Source organism: Bactrocera oleae, chromosome 3 (assembly GCF_042242935.1).
Source record: "Bactrocera oleae isolate idBacOlea1 chromosome 3, idBacOlea1, whole genome shotgun sequence".
NCBI classification, from domain to species: domain Eukaryota; kingdom Metazoa; phylum Arthropoda; class Insecta; order Diptera; family Tephritidae; genus Bactrocera; species Bactrocera oleae.
In genome coordinates, this window is record NC_091537.1 from 59,104,067 (window position 1) to 59,127,057 (window position 22,991).

The window sequence follows — 22,991 nt, forward strand, 5'->3', positions numbered from 1 at the left end:
TTTCGGCCTATTTGAATTTTCGTATATGCCCTTTGGTCTTCGAAATGCAGAGCAGACATTACAAAGGCTTATACACGAAGTCCTACGAGGACTCCGTAAATGGACGATATCTGTGTAGCATCATCATCTCAAGATGAACATCTATTCCACCTTCGCAAACTTTTTGAACGTCTACATACGCCATCGAAATGCACAAAAGGTTTTTTCGTTTGAAAAATATAAAACCCAGCTTGCGAATGCCTCTTTTGGCACATCTCTCAAAAGACGCCGAGATGTCACTATGGGTCGACGCCTCAGATACATCCGCAGGAGCTCTTTGCACCAGGTAACAGAAAGCAACTTTGAAACGTTAGCATACTATACTATTATTATTTAATTCAACAATACTCAGATACGTTACACCACATATGACGAGAACTCACAGCGATGTTTATGACCGTCCGCCATTTTAAATACATGTTGGAAGGGCGAACCTGTCACATATATAGCGATCATAAATCTAGAATCCTGAAAATGCTCGAGTCGTTAAGCCAGCTTGATTAAATTTCTAATATAACCACAGATATTTGCCATGTAGAGGGGAAAGCCAATGTAATAGCTGACATGCCTTCAAGAATAGCACAAATTCATGCAACAAGCATAGATTACAACAAACTTGCCGAAGACCAGCAAGTTGTTTAAAAGCTCAAATTCCTTCTCCAGAACAACACTAATTCATCTCTTCAGTTAAAACTATTCACAAAACCCGGATGCGACAAACAAATAGTCTACGACTCGTCAACTGGCAACATTAGACTATTCATTACAAAGAAGTCTCGGTGTGAGGTGTTACGAACAACCCATGGGCTTTTCCCCAACTCAACACATATAAAAATGTTACCGTTTGGCACACAGCCTTTGTTAAATTGGCTCCTCTCCAACGCTTGGAGAATCGAAGAGAGCTAACAATTTTTCGATAAATCGTCTACCTTGTAACTCACTTTTGAGTCCAATCACTGGATTTTTAAATTAAAGTACCAATTTAATGGCTATACATTTATCTTTATTTCTACAATAATTTAAACAACTTAACAATTATTACTCGTTATTCGAGTTTTCAACTCCTTACTTATATCTTATTTGCTCTTTAAAAGGCAGCTCTCCAATTAGAACTGTGTGTTAACAAAACTTCGCCACTACGTATTTCGCTATCTAATTGGTTCTAGCAGTTTATCGTCGATTCTATTTTGTCCTGGCATTCGTGCTCGACACACTGCCCTCCACCTAAGTATGATCGTCCCAATTGGACACATTTGTGGTACCAAACGCTGCAAGCCGTTCAAGATGAACTACCTTCATTTTATTCCTTGTTCTTCCAATGGTCTATAGAGCAGATATCAACGCGGACGGACATAAAAAGGCGTGAAAAATAGGTCACCCCAGCAGCACAACAACAACAACAGCAGCACCACCAAAATCTACGCGGGATTATCAACCCACATCAGGTTACAATTAAGTTTATAGTTAATTTATATTATTTAAGTCTAACTTACAAATAACACATAAATTGAATTACACATATAACCTTTAACAAACACACACATAAATATTGGGCAGTGAGCCTTATAGAAAAGGAAAAGACAGGAAGTTTAATACCTTTCAACGTCTCTGGAACTTCGAAATTGAGTTTTTTACACGCTAGTGAAAACCCTGTAAGAGGCAGCATCATCTCAAAAAAATCCCAAGACATTGAGAGTTGTAAATTATGTAGAACCCAACATTCCATTCGAGAATGCCCAAAGTTTTTACAAATGAATGTCGAGACCTGAATAAACGTAATAAAAAATAATGGTTACTGTTTTAATTGCCTTGCATTATCGCATAGCTTCAAGGATTGCAAGAGCAAATACTCATGCAGAATATGTAGAAAGGCACATAACACTCTTCGCATAGGGATGCCCCATCCCGGGCCCAATCCCTTCCGCAAGGATCAAGAGCCTCGAACCCGCCTCTTGACTCTACCAATAGTAGTACCTCCCAAACACTTAATCCCAATACAAATCCGCAAGCCTACACAACCCTCTTACAGTCCACTGAAAATAAAACTCAAGACCTACATAACTCAAGTAGGAAGCAGGTTTTGCTGGGTACTGCCATAGTGCAAGTTTATTATAAAGGGCAATTATATACAGCTCGAGCACTAATCGACTTTTGGTCAGAAGTTACCTTCATTTCCGAGAAGTTCCACAGAAAATTGGACATACTAACATTCAAGAAAAACGCACAAGTGACCGGATTGAACAACACAGTCTCGGCAACAGCTACCAAAACTTGCGAACTCACCCTTCGTTCACCAACAAAAAGGGAATTTAAGATAACAACCCACGCGTTTATCTTAAAAACTTTAACCGATAACTTACCCACTCACTCACTTGATAGAATAATTTGTAATAAAGAGTTCGGTTTTAGCTTAGCTGACACTCACTTCTAAAAACCCAGACGGGTCATTACTAGCCCAAAAAATAAAATTCGGTTGGATTCTTTCCGGACCCACACCTGAAAACCCATCTCACCCTCAATATTGTCATTTTTCAATAAGACGACCCCAGACAAGTTGCTCACACAATTTTGGGAAGTCAAAGAAGTTCCGAAAAAGCCTCTACCCTCAACTTCGGATATACTGTGTGAGCAAAATTATCACTCAACTGGGCGCGTGGTAACGTGGTAACATTGCCCTTTAAAACCCCAGAAAAAATAGACTTGGGCAACTCAAGACATATAGCTTTAGCTCAGTTTCTAAGAAATGAAAAATCCCTATCTAGAAAACCTGAAATAAAAACAGAATACGACAAGGCCATCAACGAGTACCTGGAACTCGGTCATATCACAAAAATAAAATATGTCCCCGCAGAGAATACGAAAGCATACTATCTACCACATCATGCAGTCATCAAACCCGATGGCTTAACGACCCAACTGCGAGTGATATTCAACACATCATGCCCCACCTCAAATAGAAACAGCCTCAACGATGTAATTCACGCTGGACCTGTTCTGTGTATTAAAGTGGCGTATGTTTCGAATCGTATTCTATGCAGATATTCAAAAAATGTATCGTCAAATACTTGTTGAAAGCAAACACACTCCATTTCAAAGAAACTTATTTAGAAGATCACCTAATGACCCCATAGAAGATTTTGAACTACAAACTGTTACGTTTGGTATTAACTGTGCCCCATATATAGCTATCCGTACCCTCCTCAAATTAGCGGATGATGTACAAGGAACCCACCCACTGGCAGCAGAGATACTTCGAAACGGAATGTACGTCGATGATGTACTTGCAGGAGCACATGACGTAGCAACTGCGAAGATGGCACGAGACGAACTCACTTCATCTTTGGAGTCCGCAGGATTTGCTCTACGCAAATAACCCAAAAGTCTTAACTGGAATCTCACAAGAACAGCTGTTGTATACCAACTTACTCAGTTTACCGGAATCCAATAGCACAAAAGCACTGGGGATCAGATGGAATGCAAAAAAAGATGCATTCTTTTTTCTCATCAACCCTATTCACGATAAGACATCGTTTACTAAACGAGAAGTATTATCGATTATAGCAAAATTGTTCGACCCAGCTGGTTGGCTCAGTCCCGTTGTAGTCACAGCCAATATAATAATGCAACAAATATGGCTCGATAAATCCGATTGGAATGAAAGTTTAAGACCCTTAACTCTCCATCGCTAGAAAACCTTCATAAAGGATTACGAAAAACTAAATCTGATTGAAATTCCTCGGTGGACCCATTTTTCGACATCCGCGATCATCAATTTCCACGGATTTTCTGACGAACCAGAAAAAGCTTGCGCAGCAAACCTATACAAGTATACATCAGTGTTTCAAAAAACACAAACACCTGGACAACTCTTTTGATATCCACGACTCGTGTGTCCCCTATAAAAAGTATATCTTTATCAAGGCTAGAACTTTGCGGAGCAGTTCTTCTGGCGAATCTAGTTGATGCAACCCTACCCCAATTAAACATTACTTAGTACCGCACTCACCTTTGGACGGATTCTACAATTGTCCTTTCTTGGCTAAGCAAACCCCCATGCTCATGGACAACCTTTGTATCCCATCGAGTTGCCACAATTGCAGAAAATTGGCGTCACATCGAAAGCCAGGACAATCCGGCAGATCTGGGTAGTCGCGGATGCACAACTCTGGAAATGGTTAATAATGACCTCTGGTGGCACGGACCCCAATGGCTAAAACTCGACCCGAAACATTGGTCAATTACCCGAAAATCAATGGATACAACACTGGAACGTACCACCCTTTGACATAAAAAATTACACCGGCAGAACGTGCTTAATCACAAAAAGTTATGTATGCGTATTTGTTTGTTTTGCAACCAAAGCAATACACCTAGAGGCAGCAAGCGATCTCACCACCCAAGAATTCATGGCCGCATTCGCACGATTCTTTTCCAGGCGCGGATGTCCAGCCGATCTCTATTCGGACAATGGTACTAATTTCGTGGGAGCGTCTAAACTCAAAGATCGGCGAGAATTTATAAAATCACTAAAAACACAAGTAACAACAAGTGAAGCACACCAAAACATCAACTGGCACTTTAATCCTCCTGGAGCTCCACACTTGGGTGGGCTCTGGGAAACAGGAGTGAAAAGTTTAAAGAGCCACTTAAAAAAGGTGTCCCAAATCCAAAAATTCACTTTCGAAGAATTATCTACCCTTCTAACCCGAATCGAAAGCTGCTTGAATTCTCGACCTTTAAGCCCACTAAGTGAAGACCCCAGGAATATAGAACCTTTAACTCCAGGCCATTTCTTAATAGGTACCCCTTTATTAACCCCATCAGAACCCAACTTAGAAACTACACAGCTAAGCATCGCACATAGATCGCAAAAGTTAAAGATACCCCATCAACACTTCTGCAAACGATGGAAAGAAGAATATCTAAAAGAACTCCACAAACGGTATAAGTGGAAATACCCTCAACGCAATATAGAGGTCAATGATATGGTAGTTATACGCCAACAAACTCTACCCCCAAACGAATGGAAACTTGGTCGCATCGAAAAAACCTATCTCGGTGCAGACAATAAGATCAGAGTAGTTGACATACGTACTTTTCAAGGAACAATTACCCGCCCAATAACCAAAATAGTCACCTTACCAAATAACTAATCTCATTTCTTTATAGTGACATGGCTCCTCAAAATAGCATCAAATCAATCTGCAGCCGACAGAGCAGCCCAGCCTGCAGCGTACGATCACTCAGCGTCACCCGAAGCATCACCCCACTCTCCGACAATGGGACCCTGGCTAGACGCTTACATCGCTTTAAAGCGACCCTCTCCCCCATTCGAGAAGAAAGAGGAAGTACCCACCGCACGGCCCGACGAACTATCACCCATTCATCAAAACGCACATATAAACACGTCGCCTGTGGATTGTGTAAAAAGGATCACCGATTGGTGACATGTTCAAAATTTACAAAAATTAACATTTACGAAAAGTTTGACGCAGTAATTAAGTATAAGTACTGCGTCAACGCCTCTGAGCTATTTCAGAGATTGAGGTTACCGAAAACATACCTCGACTCTCACCGTATATGTAAAATCGTCATAGGGTTGCTAACTGATCCCGACTGGCATGTCGAAGTCAACTGTCTTATGACGCAGGAATTACCGACCCGACCCTACAATCGTGATATACAAGAAGGTGGCGAAATCTTTAAGAGAGTCGACCACTACCACGGACATAAAAAGGCGCGAAAAAAAGGTCGTCCCAGCAGCACAACAACAACAACAGCAGCACCACCAAAATCTACGCGGGATTATCAACCCACATCAGGTTACAATTAAGTTTATAGTTAATTTATATTATTTAAGTTTAACTTACAAATAACACATAAATTGAATTATACATATAACCCTTAACAAACCCACACATAAATATTGTACAATTAACCCACACAAATTGTCTATAATATTTATACCATATATACTCAAATTAATTAAAGTTAAATTTTGTTGAATTTTAATTAACATTTTATTTTATTTGGCACACCGGCAAACTCAACGTCGAGTACCCCGACACTTTCGTTGTGAGTTATATAACAATACCCAATCGATTTCAATAAAACCCTCAGAGTTCATTGCCTTGTCGTATTTTTTGACTTTCTTAGCATTCCTTCCTCCGTTGGCGTTAATTCCAAACTTCAAATCAATCGGTAACCGAAAATTATTGCCAAAAATTACGCTTGTTGAAGTCTGTTCCGTTGTTTCATGTACAGGTCCCAATCTTTTTGATACTTGCCCACATTTTTCCTGCAAACCCACTAGCAGCCGTATTATAAAGAAATGCTGATCCTGGGACGGGGTAGGCTAACATTGGGACAGTACTTAATCCATTCTTCAGCAATTGAAAATCTACTTCCTGTTCTTGATTTCACTCAAAGACTCTGTTCTTTTTCGTTAGCTCGTGGAGGCTACTAGCTACGCTGGCAAAATTTGGAGTGAATCGTCGATAAGTACATAGTCCAAAGAAACTCCGTAATATTTGCAAAAGTCTTTTACTGACACTATTTTTTCATTAGCTGTGCAAATGCCCTCTGTTGTCATGTTGTGTCCTAAGTAACTTACTTCCTTTTTGAAAAGGGAACACTTCTTTGGGCTCAGCTTTAGCGCTATCTATCTGTTGAAAAACCTTTTCCAAGGCCTCATCGAAACATTTACCCCACACGATGATATCGTCGAGGTATACCAAACAGGACTTCCAGTGTAATCCTTTTAATACCTGGTCCATAAGTCTCTCAAAGATAGAAGGAGCGTCACATAATCCAAAGAACATTTACGGTAAGTTGTCATAGACCATCTATTTAAATCAAGTGTTGAGAACCATTTTGTGCCTGATAACGAGTCCAGAGTGTCATCGATTCTAGGTAGTGGATAACTGTCTTTCTTCCTTACATCATTCAACCTTCTATAGTTCACACAAAACCTCATGTTCCCATCTATCTTCTTCATAAGTGCTACAGGTGAACTCCATGGACTCGCTGATGGTTCGAATACAGCGCTTCGCTCATTTCCCGTTTGGTCTGGCTTATCATCACCTGTGTAAGTAAACTTTTTCATAACTTTGGTTCTTGTTTAAAATCGTCTTTAGTATTAGTATAATATAGCTCCTCTGAAAAGTTTGATTGGTGACTTGAACTCACTAAGTACTCATACTGGAAGACGTTTGCCTGGTCCTTTCATAGCACGGGTTTTGTCTATAACTAAGTTTGATGTAGATTTTTTTGTGGCCTCAACAATCTGCTCCAGATTTCGGTGCTATCTGCTGGCTCTCTGTTGCTATCACTAGTCTTATGTTGTACTTATTACCGTAACCGAACATAAGTGGCACTTCCATATTTGAATAGGTCATAATCTTGTTCTCCACGTCAATTTTAATTCCTTGATTCGCTAGAAAGTCTACTCTAATTATGACTTCGTCGACGACATCTGCCACTTGATAGAATAATTTGTAATAAAGAGTTCGGTTTTAGCTTAGCTGACACTCACTTCTAAAAACCCAGACGGGTCATTACTAGCCCAAAAAATAAAATTCGGTTGGATTCTTTCCGGACCCACACCTGAAAACCCATCTCACCCTCAATATTGTCATTTTTCAATAAGACGACCCCAGACAAGTTGCTCACACAATTTTGGGAAGTCAAAGAAGTTCCGAAAAAGCCTCTACCCTCAACTTCGGATATACTGTGTGAGCAAAATTATCACTCAACTGGGCGCGTGGTAACGTGGTAACATTGCCCTTTAAAACCCCAGAAAAAATAGACTTGGGCAACTCAAGACATATAGCTTTAGCTCAGTTTCTAAGAAATGAAAAATCCCTATCTAGAAAACCTGAAATAAAAACAGAATACGACAAGGCCATCAACGAGTACCTGGAACTCGGTCATATCACAAAAATAAAATATGTCCCCGCAGAGAATACGAAAGCATACTATCTACCACATCATGCAGTCATCAAACCCGATGGCTTAACGACCCAACTGCGAGTGATATTCAACACATCATGCCCCACCTCAAATAGAAACAGCCTCAACGATGTAATTCACGCTGGACCTGTTCTGTGTATTAAAGTGGCGTATGTTTCGAATCGTATTCTATGCAGATATTCAAAAAATGTATCGTCAAATACTTGTTGAAAGCAAACACACTCCATTTCAAAGAAACTTATTTAGAAGATCACCTAATGACCCCATAGAAGATTTTGAACTACAAACTGTTACGTTTGGTATTAACTGTGCCCCATATATAGCTATCCGTACCCTCCTCAAATTAGCGGATGATGTACAAGGAACCCACCCACTGGCAGCAGAGATACTTCGAAACGGAATGTACGTCGATGATGTACTTGCAGGAGCACATGACGTAGCAACTGCGAAGATGGCACGAGACGAACTCACTTCATCTTTGGAGTCCGCAGGATTTGCTCTACGCAAATAACCCAAAAGTCTTAACTGGAATCTCACAAGAACAGCTGTTGTATACCAACTTACTCAGTTTACCGGAATCCAATAGCACAAAAGCACTGGGGATCAGATGGAATGCAAAAAAAGATGCATTCTTTTTTCTCATCAACCCTATTCACGATAAGACATCGTTTACTAAACGAGAAGTATTATCGATTATAGCAAAATTGTTCGACCCAGCTGGTTGGCTCAGTCCCGTTGTAGTCACAGCCAATATAATAATGCAACAAATATGGCTCGATAAATCCGATTGGAATGAAAGTTTAAGACCCTTAACTCTCCATCGCTAGAAAACCTTCATAAAGGATTACGAAAAACTAAATCTGATTGAAATTCCTCGGTGGACCCATTTTTCGACATCCGCGATCATCAATTTCCACGGATTTTCTGACGAACCAGAAAAAGCTTGCGCAGCAAACCTATACAAGTATACATCAGTGTTTCAAAAAACACAAACACCTGGACAACTCTTTTGATATCCACGACTCGTGTGTCCCCTATAAAAAGTATATCTTTATCAAGGCTAGAACTTTGCGGAGCAGTTCTTCTGGCGAATCTAGTTGATGCAACCCTACCCCAATTAAACATTACTTAGTACCGCACTCACCTTTGGACGGATTCTACAATTGTCCTTTCTTGGCTAAGCAAACCCCCATGCTCATGGACAACCTTTGTATCCCATCGAGTTGCCACAATTGCAGAAAATTGGCGTCACATCGAAAGCCAGGACAATCCGGCAGATCTGGGTAGTCGCGGATGCACAACTCTGGAAATGGTTAATAATGACCTCTGGTGGCACGGACCCCAATGGCTAAAACTCGACCCGAAACATTGGTCAATTACCCGAAAATCAATGGATACAACACTGGAACGTACCACCCTTTGACATAAAAAATTACACCGGCAGAACGTGCTTAATCACAAAAAGTTATGTATGCGTATTTGTTTGTTTTGCAACCAAAGCAATACACCTAGAGGCAGCAAGCGATCTCACCACCCAAGAATTCATGGCCGCATTCGCACGATTCTTTTCCAGGCGCGGATGTCCAGCCGATCTCTATTCGGACAATGGTACTAATTTCGTGGGAGCGTCTAAACTCAAAGATCGGCGAGAATTTATAAAATCACTAAAAACACAAGTAACAACAAGTGAAGCACACCAAAACATCAACTGGCACTTTAATCCTCCTGGAGCTCCACACTTGGGTGGGCTCTGGGAAACAGGAGTGAAAAGTTTAAAGAGCCACTTAAAAAAGGTGTCCCAAATCCAAAAATTCACTTTCGAAGAATTATCTACCCTTCTAACCCGAATCGAAAGCTGCTTGAATTCTCGACCTTTAAGCCCACTAAGTGAAGACCCCAGGAATATAGAACCTTTAACTCCAGGCCATTTCTTAATAGGTACCCCTTTATTAACCCCATCAGAACCCAACTTAGAAACTACACAGCTAAGCATCGCACATAGATCGCAAAAGTTAAAGATACCCCATCAACACTTCTGCAAACGATGGAAAGAAGAATATCTAAAAGAACTCCACAAACGGTATAAGTGGAAATACCCTCAACGCAATATAGAGGTCAATGATATGGTAGTTATACGCCAACAAACTCTACCCCCAAACGAATGGAAACTTGGTCGCATCGAAAAAACCTATCTCGGTGCAGACAATAAGATCAGAGTAGTTGACATACGTACTTTTCAAGGAACAATTACCCGCCCAATAACCAAAATAGTCACCTTACCAAATAACTAATCTCATTTCTTTATAGTGACATGGCTCCTCAAAATAGCATCAAATCAATCTGCAGCCGACAGAGCAGCCCAGCCTGCAGCGTACGATCACTCAGCGTCACCCGAAGCATCACCCCACTCTCCGACAATGGGACCCTGGCTAGACGCTTACATCGCTTTAAAGCGACCCTCTCCCCCATTCGAGAAGAAAGAGGAAGTACCCACCGCACGGCCCGACGAACTATCACCCATTCATCAAAACGCACATATAAACACGTCGCCTGTGGATTGTGTAAAAAGGATCACCGATTGGTGACATGTTCAAAATTTACAAAAATTAACATTTACGAAAAGTTTGACGCAGTAATTAAGTATAAGTACTGCGTCAACGCCTCTGAGCTATTTCAGAGATTGAGGTTACCGAAAACATACCTCGACTCTCACCGTATATGTAAAATCGTCATAGGGTTGCTAACTGATCCCGACTGGCATGTCGAAGTCAACTGTCTTATGACGCAGGAATTACCGACCCGACCCTACAATCGTGATATACAAGAAGGTGGCGAAATCTTTAAGAGAGTCGACCACTACCACGGACATAAAAAGGCGCGAAAAAAAGGTCGTCCCAGCAGCACAACAACAACAACAGCAGCACCACCAAAATCTACGCGGGATTATCAACCCACATCAGGTTACAATTAAGTTTATAGTTAATTTATATTATTTAAGTTTAACTTACAAATAACACATAAATTGAATTATACATATAACCCTTAACAAACCCACACATAAATATTGTACAATTAACCCACACAAATTGTCTATAATATTTATACCATATATACTCAAATTAATTAAAGTTAAATTTTGTTGAATTTTAATTAACATTTTATTTTATTTGGCACACCGGCAAACTCAACGTCGAGTACCCCGACACTTTCGTTGTGAGTTATATAACAATACCCAATCGATTTCAATAAAACCCTCAGAGTTCATTGCCTTGTCGTATTTTTTGACTTTCTTAGCATTCCTTCCTCCGTTGGCGTTAATTCCAAACTTCAAATCAATCGGTAACCGAAAATTATTGCCAAAAATTACGCTTGTTGAAGTCTGTTCCGTTGTTTCATGTACAGGTCCCAATCTTTTTGATACTTGCCCACATTTTTCCTGCAAACCCACTAGCAGCCGTATTATAAAGAAATGCTGATCCTGGGACGGGGTAGGCTAACATTGGGACAGTACTTAATCCATTCTTCAGCAATTGAAAATCTACTTCCTGTTCTTGATTTCACTCAAAGACTCTGTTCTTTTTCGTTAGCTCGTGGAGGCTACTAGCTACGCTGGCAAAATTTGGAGTGAATCGTCGATAAGTACATAGTCCAAAGAAACTCCGTAATATTTGCAAAAGTCTTTTACTGACACTATTTTTTCATTAGCTGTGCAAATGCCCTCTGTTGTCATGTTGTGTCCTAAGTAACTTACTTCCTTTTTGAAAAGGGAACACTTCTTTGGGCTCAGCTTTAGCGCTATCTATCTGTTGAAAAACCTTTTCCAAGGCCTCATCGAAACATTTACCCCACACGATGATATCGTCGAGGTATACCAAACAGGACTTCCAGTGTAATCCTTTTAATACCTGGTCCATAAGTCTCTCAAAGATAGAAGGAGCGTCACATAATCCAAAGAACATTTACGGTAAGTTGTCATAGACCATCTATTTAAATCAAGTGTTGAGAACCATTTTGTGCCTGATAACGAGTCCAGAGTGTCATCGATTCTAGGTAGTGGATAACTGTCTTTCTTCCTTACATCATTCAACCTTCTATAGTTCACACAAAACCTCATGTTCCCATCTATCTTCTTCATAAGTGCTACAGGTGAACTCCATGGACTCGCTGATGGTTCGAATACAGCGCTTCGCTCATTTCCCGTTTGGTCTGGCTTATCATCACCTGTGTAAGTAAACTTTTTCATAACTTTGGTTCTTGTTTAAAATCGTCTTTAGTATTAGTATAATATAGCTCCTCTGAAAAGTTTGATTGGTGACTTGAACTCACTAAGTACTCATACTGGAAGACGTTTGCCTGGTCCTTTCATAGCACGGGTTTTGTCTATAACTAAGTTTGATGTAGATTTTTTTGTGGCCTCAACAATCTGCTCCAGATTTCGGTGCTATCTGCTGGCTCTCTGTTGCTATCACTAGTCTTATGTTGTACTTATTACCGTAACCGAACATAAGTGGCACTTCCATATTTGAATAGGTCATAATCTTGTTCTCCACGTCAATTTTAATTCCTTGATTCGCTAGAAAGTCTACTCTAATTATGACTTCGTCGACGACATCTGCCACTATAAAATTAAGCAACAAGGCCTTTTCAAGCCTTTCCAATTGCGATCTCGAACTTTACTTTTCCGAGAACTTGGATACTTTCTCCAGAAGCTTTACGCAACTTTACTCAAACTTATGGTCTCATTTCTTTATTAACAAGACCAGATCGAATAATGGAATGTGATCGGATTAACAGTCAGTATGCGCATTTTGCCGTCTACACATCCATTAACGGTAACGTTACCTGCTCATTTGTGGAATGCAGATTGCAGGGCATTTGCTTGCGGGAGCCAGCCCGTGCTCTTTTCGGCTGGCTCGCTTTTGTTTAAGGATTGGTTGGATTTGACAATTGCTTGAACTTCCTCAGCTTTGCGTTTACGTCCAACTGAATTATTAGATTGGTTACAATTGCGTGCAATATAGCCACTTTTTCCGCAGTTGAAGTATTTAACGGCACCATCATTCTTCTTACGCGCTATATTTCCAGCGCTTTCTGCATATATTCAATTTTTTCAAGTAATTGGTTTACCCAAGTGTGTTCTTCTATTTCTTCTATTGATTGCTAAGCAGAGATGTAGTTTCCTGTGTCAGAGCATACGAAATGGTTTCCGCAAACGTCAATATTGGACATGCTAACACAGCATAATTAACGAAGATCCGATTTTCGTATCCTCGGTAAACTCCACCGATTTATGCGCATAAGCTAAGTTAGCTAACCGCTCAATCACTGTAGAAAACTCCTGCAGATACTCATTGGCTTCCTGGCGACGATGTTCCTATTCGATTTGGAACATCTGCTTCCTGCACTCACTACCATACCGCCTTCCCAATGCACCCATCAACTATTCATAATTACTCGATTCGCAGTTTGTTATGGTTTGTAATATTTCCGCGATGCTTTAATTTCAACGATCAATGCAGCTACTTAACCTTCAACGTTCTAATTATTTGCAGCTTTAATTTCAACGATCAATGCAGCTACTTAATCTTCAACGTTCTAATTATTTGCAGCTGCCGTCTTTTTTATTGTAACTTAAAAATATAGAACGGAACTGTGCCATCGCAGAATGGAGGTTCTACCTCGGCAGCGGCTGTTAATATAATTGGCTGATTTAAATGTAGCTTGCGAAGACGATCTTTCAATTCTTCCACTACAGTTTTATTTATTCCGCTCCTTCGAAATCTGTGAGGACACCTCTGCTATTTACGACGTTACTTACGATATCTGTACATACTGCTCTTTCTGCTCTGTGAAAATATACAGGCGCCAACATTTGTGATGACACCTCTGCCATTTATGAGGTTACCTGCGTCGTTATTTGCGTTGACATCATATCTGCGACATATTTCTCAACATTAATGTTTTCCGCTTTCATGGCCTCTCGCAACCGTGATTGTAATTCAATTTTGAATACATCCGTTTGACTAAAAGTTGTTAATAAATTCAAATGCCAGTATTGCTATCGAGTATTGCTTAACAGTGTTGCGCAAACTAGTTTTAAATTACTTTTTAAAAAAGAAATATATCTACCGTATTTTATACCCTTATACCATGTTTTATACTATAAAGATATTGCAACTTCAACAAATAAATTATTTTAGGAGTCTATATATTTAAAAACTAAAATTAGAACTATATAACAACCTGGTAATTTATTTATGTAAAGAGTTATATGTAAAATATTGTACATATTATAATGGCTACATGCTGAAATACTGAGACAACTACCTGATATGCCTACCGTATTTTATACTATAAAGATATTGCAACTTCAAAAAATAATTTATTTTAGAAGTCTATATATTTGAAAACTAAACTAAGAACTATATAATAATATGGTAATTTTGTATGTTAAAAGTTGTAATAAACTATTGTACATATATCCACCATTAATTGCTGATATATAAAACGTAAATAAAATTTGTGATTAAATAAATCTATACTGAAATTACAACACTAGTAACATTTCTTGATAAAAGTACAATGATAAATTTTGCTTTATTGTTTAAATGAATTATTATCACTTGCATGGCAATAAGTTTTGCTTTTTTGATTGTATAAATTATTATTACTTATAGTATCAAATTCTGTTCCAATAGTTATTTCTTCCCGTCCACTCATAGTTAAATTGAATTTTCAGTTTGCCCATTAATAAGTTATTTAAAATGCTTAAAAATATACCGCATATTTACCTATATCAACTTGGTATAATATTATATATTGTTAGCATTAAACAACAAATAATAACCAAAATTTGAAATATTTATAAATAATTATTTAGGCGTTTTCTGCTATGCGCAACCCGTTTTAATCCCTCGCCACCCTAACTCACCATGGCCACCAGGTTGGTTTTATTGTGAACGTACACCTCAGAGGTGGCGAAGCTATTGTGAATGGGACTTTCGCTACTCCCTTATACCATGCTACGAATTCGCTGTCTAGTTGCTTTTGGCAGTTTATCGTCGATTCTGATTTGTTCGTCACAATATTAATACTTAACGCATTTTTTGCATTGCACCCTTGTGTGTTGCGAAAATGTCGGCAAAACTGTTGAGGACGTCTCTGAAATAAAAAATACATATGCATATGTAACTAAACAGAGACTAACTTTGTGTCGTATTGCCTGTAGATATACAAACGGTCCGAGAATGGTATCCAGTCCAATTTAGGATGGTCACCAAATAGTTGCCTAATACCAATATAAAATACCACTCAATACTTTCCGATAGCGGTTTTTGACGGTCGATGCTCTACAAATTGTTCTTCGAAACGTCCAGAAATTTGTTTATTTTGCCAACGGTGGTATCGGAATGAGGCAAAATTTCGTACAAGCCGTAGAATTGCTTCACAGCATTAATTTCCTCTTCAATCAATTTACGTACAACCTCTATGCCCAACACATGAAATATTTCAATTCGATACACAGTAACCATGGCGAAAATCATTAAAAAAAAAAACACAAATTCCTTGGAATCACCATTGCGCAATACTTCTCGATAGCGACACAATTGATCCTACTAGATTTCCAATATAACATTATAATTAAAAAACAGTTCAGACAAAACGCTTACTTCAAAAATTGTTTCCAAATCCTTACGCATTCAAAAAATATGTATGATGAATATCGCTACTCTTACAACAAAATTTTAAATTTAAAAACAAAAAGTTAGCTTTGAATATGTAGTGGTGTAAAGGATAAACTTTACTAATGTAGTAGTGAATTGGTTACCTCCGTCTTGTCGGGTTCTTGATTTGGTTTGTTAGCAATGTAAAAGTAGCCATACACGACACACTTATGTTTTCGATCGGTATGAAATCTTTTCGCCATACACGACATACGGATCCGTTTTACATTCGTCCTTCAATGAGTAAACATGTACCAGAATCAAGCGGATAATTGAATGATACTTTTTATATTTTAATTCTCGAATAGATGTATTATAATAGCATCTTTATGTATTTGATTCTATTTAGACAATAAATTATTCCAACATATATATTTTTCCATTAAATTTTACTATAATTTTGTAACTTTTGGTTTTCCAAATGAGCAATTGTGTGCACACAAGCCCATATACGACATACTTGTGTGCACATTAATTGAAAAATATCGAAAATTTTCGTCAACTTGGATTCGTATGCACACAAGCCCACACACGAGTTAATCTCACTTGCGCACATACTTATCGAATGCACATGTATATATGTCGTGTGTGGCCACTTTTAGTACATTGCTTACAAAATTTTTTTAGTAAAATCTATTTTCTATCGTATTTTCAGTTCAGTTTTTTTTTAATAACATAAAATTAAATTACTTTACTATTTAAAACTTTATTTATCTTCAGATTCATCATATTTTTTAGTGAAACTTTAAAAAACGTTTACGTGCAAATGGACTAATTCATTTCAATCTGAACTTAAGCTACTAGAGAAGGTTCAATTGCGGACTAGCGTGTTAGTTGTCCAAATCTAACAAATCACAATGATTGGAATTCATCACTAGCTCGGAAGGAGAAATTTTGCTCAGAGACTTTGATTATACAGCCGCATGTTAGTTTTGTGGCTTACATTTTTATACCTTTATATGCAATCATATTTATTGATATGAATACATGTACAATTGATTACATTTAAATTAATTTATAAACAATTTTAAAGCAATGTTTGTAGTCAATGCGAAAATAAGACCTTTTTCTGTTTGATAATCTTATATATTGTATTATCATACATATGAACATACTTATATACGAATATACTATGTGTGTACTATATTTATACTAACATAATATACTAAAAACTTAATATATGAGAATAGTAATTAATATAAATCCTACCTTTCATCATTCGAAGCTTACATACGTACATTGTTTAAATCTACAAGTAGCCATTCCTAAGATTTTCACTAATACACACGCAAAAATATCCAACTTGGTACGGGTTGCGTCGAAAGTTCTACTACTAAAATCACACTTGGTACGGATTGCCAACCAATATTCCACTACTAAAACGTTCAAATGACAGAAATCTGCTATAGTGTGTTGCCGTGTTATGTTTTAAAATTAATAACTCTAAGAATGTTTTTATTCCATATTCAAATATTTTTCGGTTGTTTTAATTCCTAAAGATTAAATTTACATAGTATTATTTAAACTATTATTTATTGTATTGAAATATTATTAAATGTTTCCGATTTTATTTTTTTTAACTTACATGTTTATGTTTTTGTGAGTGAAAATTCTTTGTCTGTTGAATATTTAAATTCTTAGTTTACCGATTTACCAATTATTGCCGCCGGAAACTTATAGTTTTCGATATATTTCCATTTTAAGTGCAGTGTATTTGTTAAACTGCAACCTTTTATTTAAAACTCTGTGTCATATTCGATCAGATGATCACGGCTGTTTCACACACATAGGAAAACAGCTGATTCTTTGGCTACTTATAGGCTTATACAATGCATACGGATATACGCATGTTCATGCACATATTTATGTATGTATGTATATACACCTTCATGCATTCAAATCACGATGTTGTAACGAACAGGGATTGTAGAACAAAATCGAATCGACGATAAATTGCCAGAAGCAACTAGTTAGCGAATTCGTAATTGCCAAAATGTTCTAGAAGTTATGTTTTGTTAAAAATCTACTATATTAGGGCTGTCAGACTGTGCAGCACGGACAGTTCTAGTTAGAGTGTGTTCGTGTTAAGAGCAATTGAGAGCAAGTGTTGAGAACCATTTAGTGCCTGATAACGAGTCCAGAGTGTCATCGATTATAGGTAGTGGATAACTGTCTTTCTTCGTTACAACATTCAACCTTCTATAGTTCACGCAAAACTTCATGATTCTTTTTCACAAGTACTACAGGTGAACTCCATGGACTCGCTGATGGTTCGATTTCGGCGCTTCGCTCATTTCACGTTTGGTCTGTCTTACAACTTCACGTTTTGCTAAACGAACGCTTCGAAACGCCCGGCAGATTAATCCTGTATCACCTGTATTTATAAAATTTTTCATAACTTTGGTTGTTCCTGGTTTGGAATCGTCTTTATTATAAGTATAATATAGCTCCTCTGAAAAGTTTGATTGGTGACTTGAATTCACTAAGTACTCTTATTGGAAGTATTTTATCTTGTCCTGTCATTGCCAGGGTTTTGCCTATAAGTACGTTTTATGTAAATTCTTCCATGGCTTCAACTACCCACAACTTGTTTAACCAATAGTCTCCATCTATTTTTGCCCAAATAACTGCTTCTGACTTTGGTGGAATCTATTGGATCCCTGTTATTATCACTCGTCTAACGTCGTTATCATAACCGAAAATAAGTGGCACTTCCATATTTGTCTTACTTCTTTATTAGCTAGGTCAGATCGAATAATAAAATGTGATGCGCCCGTATTCACAGTCAGTATGCGCTTTTTATCGTCTACATAACCAATAACGGTAACGTTGCTTGTATTCCTGCTTATTTGTGAAATGGAGAATACATGGCATTCGCACTATTGGATTGGTTACAATTGCGTGCAATATGGCCACTTTTTCCGCAGTTGAAGCATTTAACGACACCATCATTTTTCTTACGCGCGCAATTTCCAGTGCTTTTTGCATGTGGTAAATTTTTTCAAGTAATTGGTTCATCCAAGTGTGTTCTAATATTTCTACTTTATGAGCTTTAAATGCTTGATTGCTAAGCAAAGATGCAGTTTCTTGTGTCAGAGCATACGAAATGGTTTCCGCAAACGTCAATATTGGACATGCTAACACAGCATAATTAACGAAGATTCGAATTTTCGTATCCTCGGTAAACTCCACCAATTTATGTGCAAAAGCGAAGTAAGCTAACCTCTCAATCACTGTAGAAAACTCTTGCAGATACTCATTGTCTTTCTGGCGACGATTTTCCAATTCGATTTGGAAAATCTGCTTCCTGCGCTCACTACCATTTCTAATGCACCCATCAACGTTTCATAATTACTCGATTCGCAGTTTGTAATATTTTCGCTGCAGATCCTTTTAGTTCAAATATCAATAAAGCTACTTTACCTTCAACGTTCTAATTATTTGCAGACGCCGCCTTTTCTTATTGTAGCTTAAAAAACATAGAACGGAACTGTGCCATCAAAAGATGGAGGCTCTACCTTGGCAGAAGCTGTTGACATAATTGGCCGATTTAATTGTAGCTCGCGGAGACGATCCTTCAATTCATCCACTTCAGGTTTATTTTTCCCGCTCTTCCGAAAACTGTGGAGACAGCTCTGCAATTTGTGACATCACTTGCGATATCCGTACATCCTCGTCTTTCAACTGTAAAGAGAGCGGTACTGATATACGGGTACCTTGCGCTGCGAACTGCACTTCCAACTGCGCCAACATTTGTGATAACATTCCTTTAATTAGTGAGGTCTCGCGTCGATATTCGCGTTGACATCTGCGCCATTTGCGCTGCTATTTGCTTTAGCATTAGGGATAGTTTGATGAGCGAGTCTCTTCCTTTTTCTTTTGAAAGACATATTCCTCAACATTTTCCGCCTCCATGGCCTCTCGCAACCGTGACTGTTATTCAGTTTTTAATCCATTTGGAACAGTATTCATTAATAATTGAGTATCGAGATATGCCGAATTTCAATACAATTACATTCTGACCAAGAGAGAAATTTTGATTCAGCTGTAATGGTAAATGTGAGAGAAACTGGGTTTCCGAAAAATCCGTACAACTCCACCACAGCCGCAGTCCGAAGGCATGGTAGAACGATTCAATCGAACTTTAGAAGAACATACGAGGAAAGTTGTGGATTGACTTGAAATTTGGAATTAACGCCAACGAAGGAAGGAATGCTATGAAAGGCAACGGCGTCCTAGAAGACGAGGTAAGAAATAAACATGTTATGGTGAGACAGCGCACCAAAATTATGAGTGATAAAATGAAAGCAAAATACGACAAGGCAATAAACTCTGAGGGTTTTATTGAAGGCGATTGGGTATTGTTATATAACCCACAACGAAAGAAAGGGTTATATCCCAAATTATAGTGTAATTGGGAAGGACCATACCAGGTTAATAAACGACTCAACGATGTAGTGTATCGCATATAGACCATTATTAGTCCATGGAATAAAATGAAGGTAGTTCATCTGGAACGGCTTGCAGCGTTTGGTAACGCAAATATGTCTAATCGGGACGACGAGACTTAAGTGGAGGGCAGTGTGGCGAACACGAACGATAGAACAAAATCGAATCGACGGAAAATTGCCAGAATCAACAAGTTAGTGGGTTCATAGTTGCCAGAATGCTCTAGAAGCGATGTTTTGTTAAAAATCTCCTATATAGGGGCTACCGGAATGTGCCGCATAGACAGTTCTAATAAGAATGTTGCCGTGTAAAGAGCAAGTGAGTTATATGTTTGCTGATTCAAAGTATACATTTATAAGCAATAAGTTGAAAACTCGAATAACATAACGAGTAATAGTGTAAAGTTGTTGAAATTAGAAATAAAGATAAGTGTATAGACATTTAATTGGGACTTTCATTTAACAATCCAGTGATAGAACTCAGTAGTGAGTTACACGGCAGACGATTTATCGAGAAATCCGTTACAATATATTGAACAAAGTCGCTGCTTTGTCTTTTAGGTGACGGTTTCACTTCATATAAGTTAAATAGATAGGGTAATAATGCGAGTTAATAGATATGTAGTTTCCGGATATATTTCCCATAGTGCGAAAATCTACCAGCTGGAAGTTTTTGTGAAACTGAATTTTTTTGTCAGTCCGTGTCAAATTTGATCAGATGTTATGTATTTATATCATGTTTTTATAATGTTGTTTCTTTTTTAATTGATCCATTGGCTTGGTGAAAGATATACTTATACGTTAGTATTAAAGTATTAAAGTTAAATATCAGTAGAGTGAGGCAGGTAGGAAGCGATACGCGCCGCACTAAAGAAAACCACTAAAAGGCAGGGCTGTCCTTGGTAGACCAGTAAACTCTCGGTGCTCAGAAAATCGGTTCGCAGGCTTTTTAACAAAGCCAAAAGAACCGGCAACTGGGAGGATTACAGGCAGCACCTAACAACCTATAATAAGGAAATTAGGTCTGCAAAAACCAGTAGTTTCTGGAAATTCTGCGAAAATGTCTCCTCAACCCCAGAGGCAGCCAGACTGCACAAGGCTCTGGTCAGAGGTAAGACTGACACAGCATTAGCCATAAAAAGATCTGATGGGACCTATACGACCAACGCAAATGAAAGGGCAATGGCACTCTTGCTTGAGCACTTCCCGGAGACTTTTCGGGACGACCAAATTCCACCAGAGGTCGCATATAAGCCAGATCGCTCAAATTGGACAGCTGCAAAGAAGTTATTCAATGCAGACTCAATCAAGTGGGCACTGGCTTCCTTCTCGAAATATAAGTCACCAGGGGCTGACGGCATCTTCCCAGCACTTCTACAGCAAGGTGGGCAAGCTCTATTGCCGCACCTTGTAGGGCTGATGAGAGATAGCCTTGTGTTGGCGTACATCCCATCACCGTGGAGAATAGCAAAGGTAATCTTCATACCCAAGGTAGGAAGGAAGGACTATTCAATAGCCAAGTCCTTCAGGCCTATTAGTCTCACCTCCTTCATTCTAAGAGGTATAGAAAAGATTATAGACAACCATATAAGATCGAATGCACTAAAAGCAGCACCTCTGCATGCAAATCAGCACGCGTACAGAGCAGGTAGGTCTACTAATACTGCTCTGTACCAACTAACTGCTGAAATCCAGAACTCGCTGGAGAACAATGAGGTTGCGATATGTGCTTTCCTAGACATTGAAGGTGCTTTTGATAATGCGTCCCACGCAAGCGTGATCAGAGCACTGGAGAAAAGGAACGTGGAAGCTCCTTTATGCAGATGAATTAAGGCCGTACTGCATACTAGGATTGCAGAAACTTCGGTGGGGGAGAGCAAGATACGTCTTGGTACTACGAGAGGCTGCCCTCAGGGTGGGGTATTGTCACCCCTTCTATGGAGCCTCGTAGTAGATGAACTCCTTGAGTTGCTGACGAACAATAGAATTCGGTGCCAGGGGTACGCCGACGACATTGTTATAATGGCAAAAGGGAAATTTGAGAACACTCTCTGCGACATAGTTCAAAGGGGCCTAAGCCGAGCCCTATCCCTTGGGGGCAGAGAGTTAGAAGTGGCCAGGGAAGCAAAATACTTAGGCATCACACTGGACTCCACCTTGCGGTGGAATAGGCATGTCGCACTACGATAGGTCTTCAACTATCGAAGCTGCAAAGACTTGCCTGCGTCTGCGTCACTGGGGCAACGGGGCCCCACCGTAGCACTCGAAGTCATGCTAGAGCTCCCACCGCTCCATTTAGTTATCAACCAGACTGCGAAGCATACCATGCTGCTTATGACAGCAGAGGGGTACGGGAAAGGGAAGTTAATCTCGTCTCAACAAATGAGGGCCCTAGAGGACAACACGCCACTAGCCCTTCTTCCAAGAGACGGGGTAACGAAGAGAGTAAACTTTACGAAAAAGTTTAAGCTTACTCTCGGCAGTAAGGCGGAATGAAGCGATTCCACACTCGACCAACTGCTGAGAGGCAGCACTATTCAATGGTACACTGACGGCTCGAAAACACCAGAAGGAATTTGGAGCTGGCATTGCGGGACCGCATACCCAGCTTTCCATTCCCATGCAATACTCAGCGATAGCCAAGCGGCGCTAAAAGCGATATCGGTCGCACTCTACACTGGGCACTGTAGGCTCTAGAAACACCTGTAAAACATGGGCATGGCTTCTTGTGGCAACTGCCGATTCTGCGACATGCGACCGGAAACACCAGAACACCTGATCTAGATTGCTCCGCAATTTGTAGACGCAG

General features: G+C 39.1%; 2 long non-coding RNA genes across 2 annotated transcripts in view; one reads left to right on the forward strand and one right to left on the reverse strand.

The window, feature by feature from the left end:
• The window catches only part of LOC106623841 (uncharacterized), a 30,748-nt gene extending 15,019 nt beyond the window's left edge, over nucleotides 1–15,729 (reverse strand). The window contains exon 1 of the long non-coding RNA XR_011395378.1: nucleotides 14,942–15,729. This is a non-coding gene — a long non-coding RNA (uncharacterized lncRNA). The remainder of the gene's footprint in view (nucleotides 1–14,941) is intronic.
• A 6-nt stretch (nucleotides 15,730–15,735) lies between these two features.
• On the forward strand, nucleotides 15,736–16,963 carry LOC118680343 (uncharacterized). The gene is made up of 2 exons (XR_004975871.2): nucleotides 15,736–16,388; nucleotides 16,455–16,963. It is a non-coding gene; the product is annotated as an uncharacterized lncRNA (long non-coding RNA).
• The last annotated feature ends 6,028 nt before the right edge of the window (nucleotides 16,964–22,991 follow it).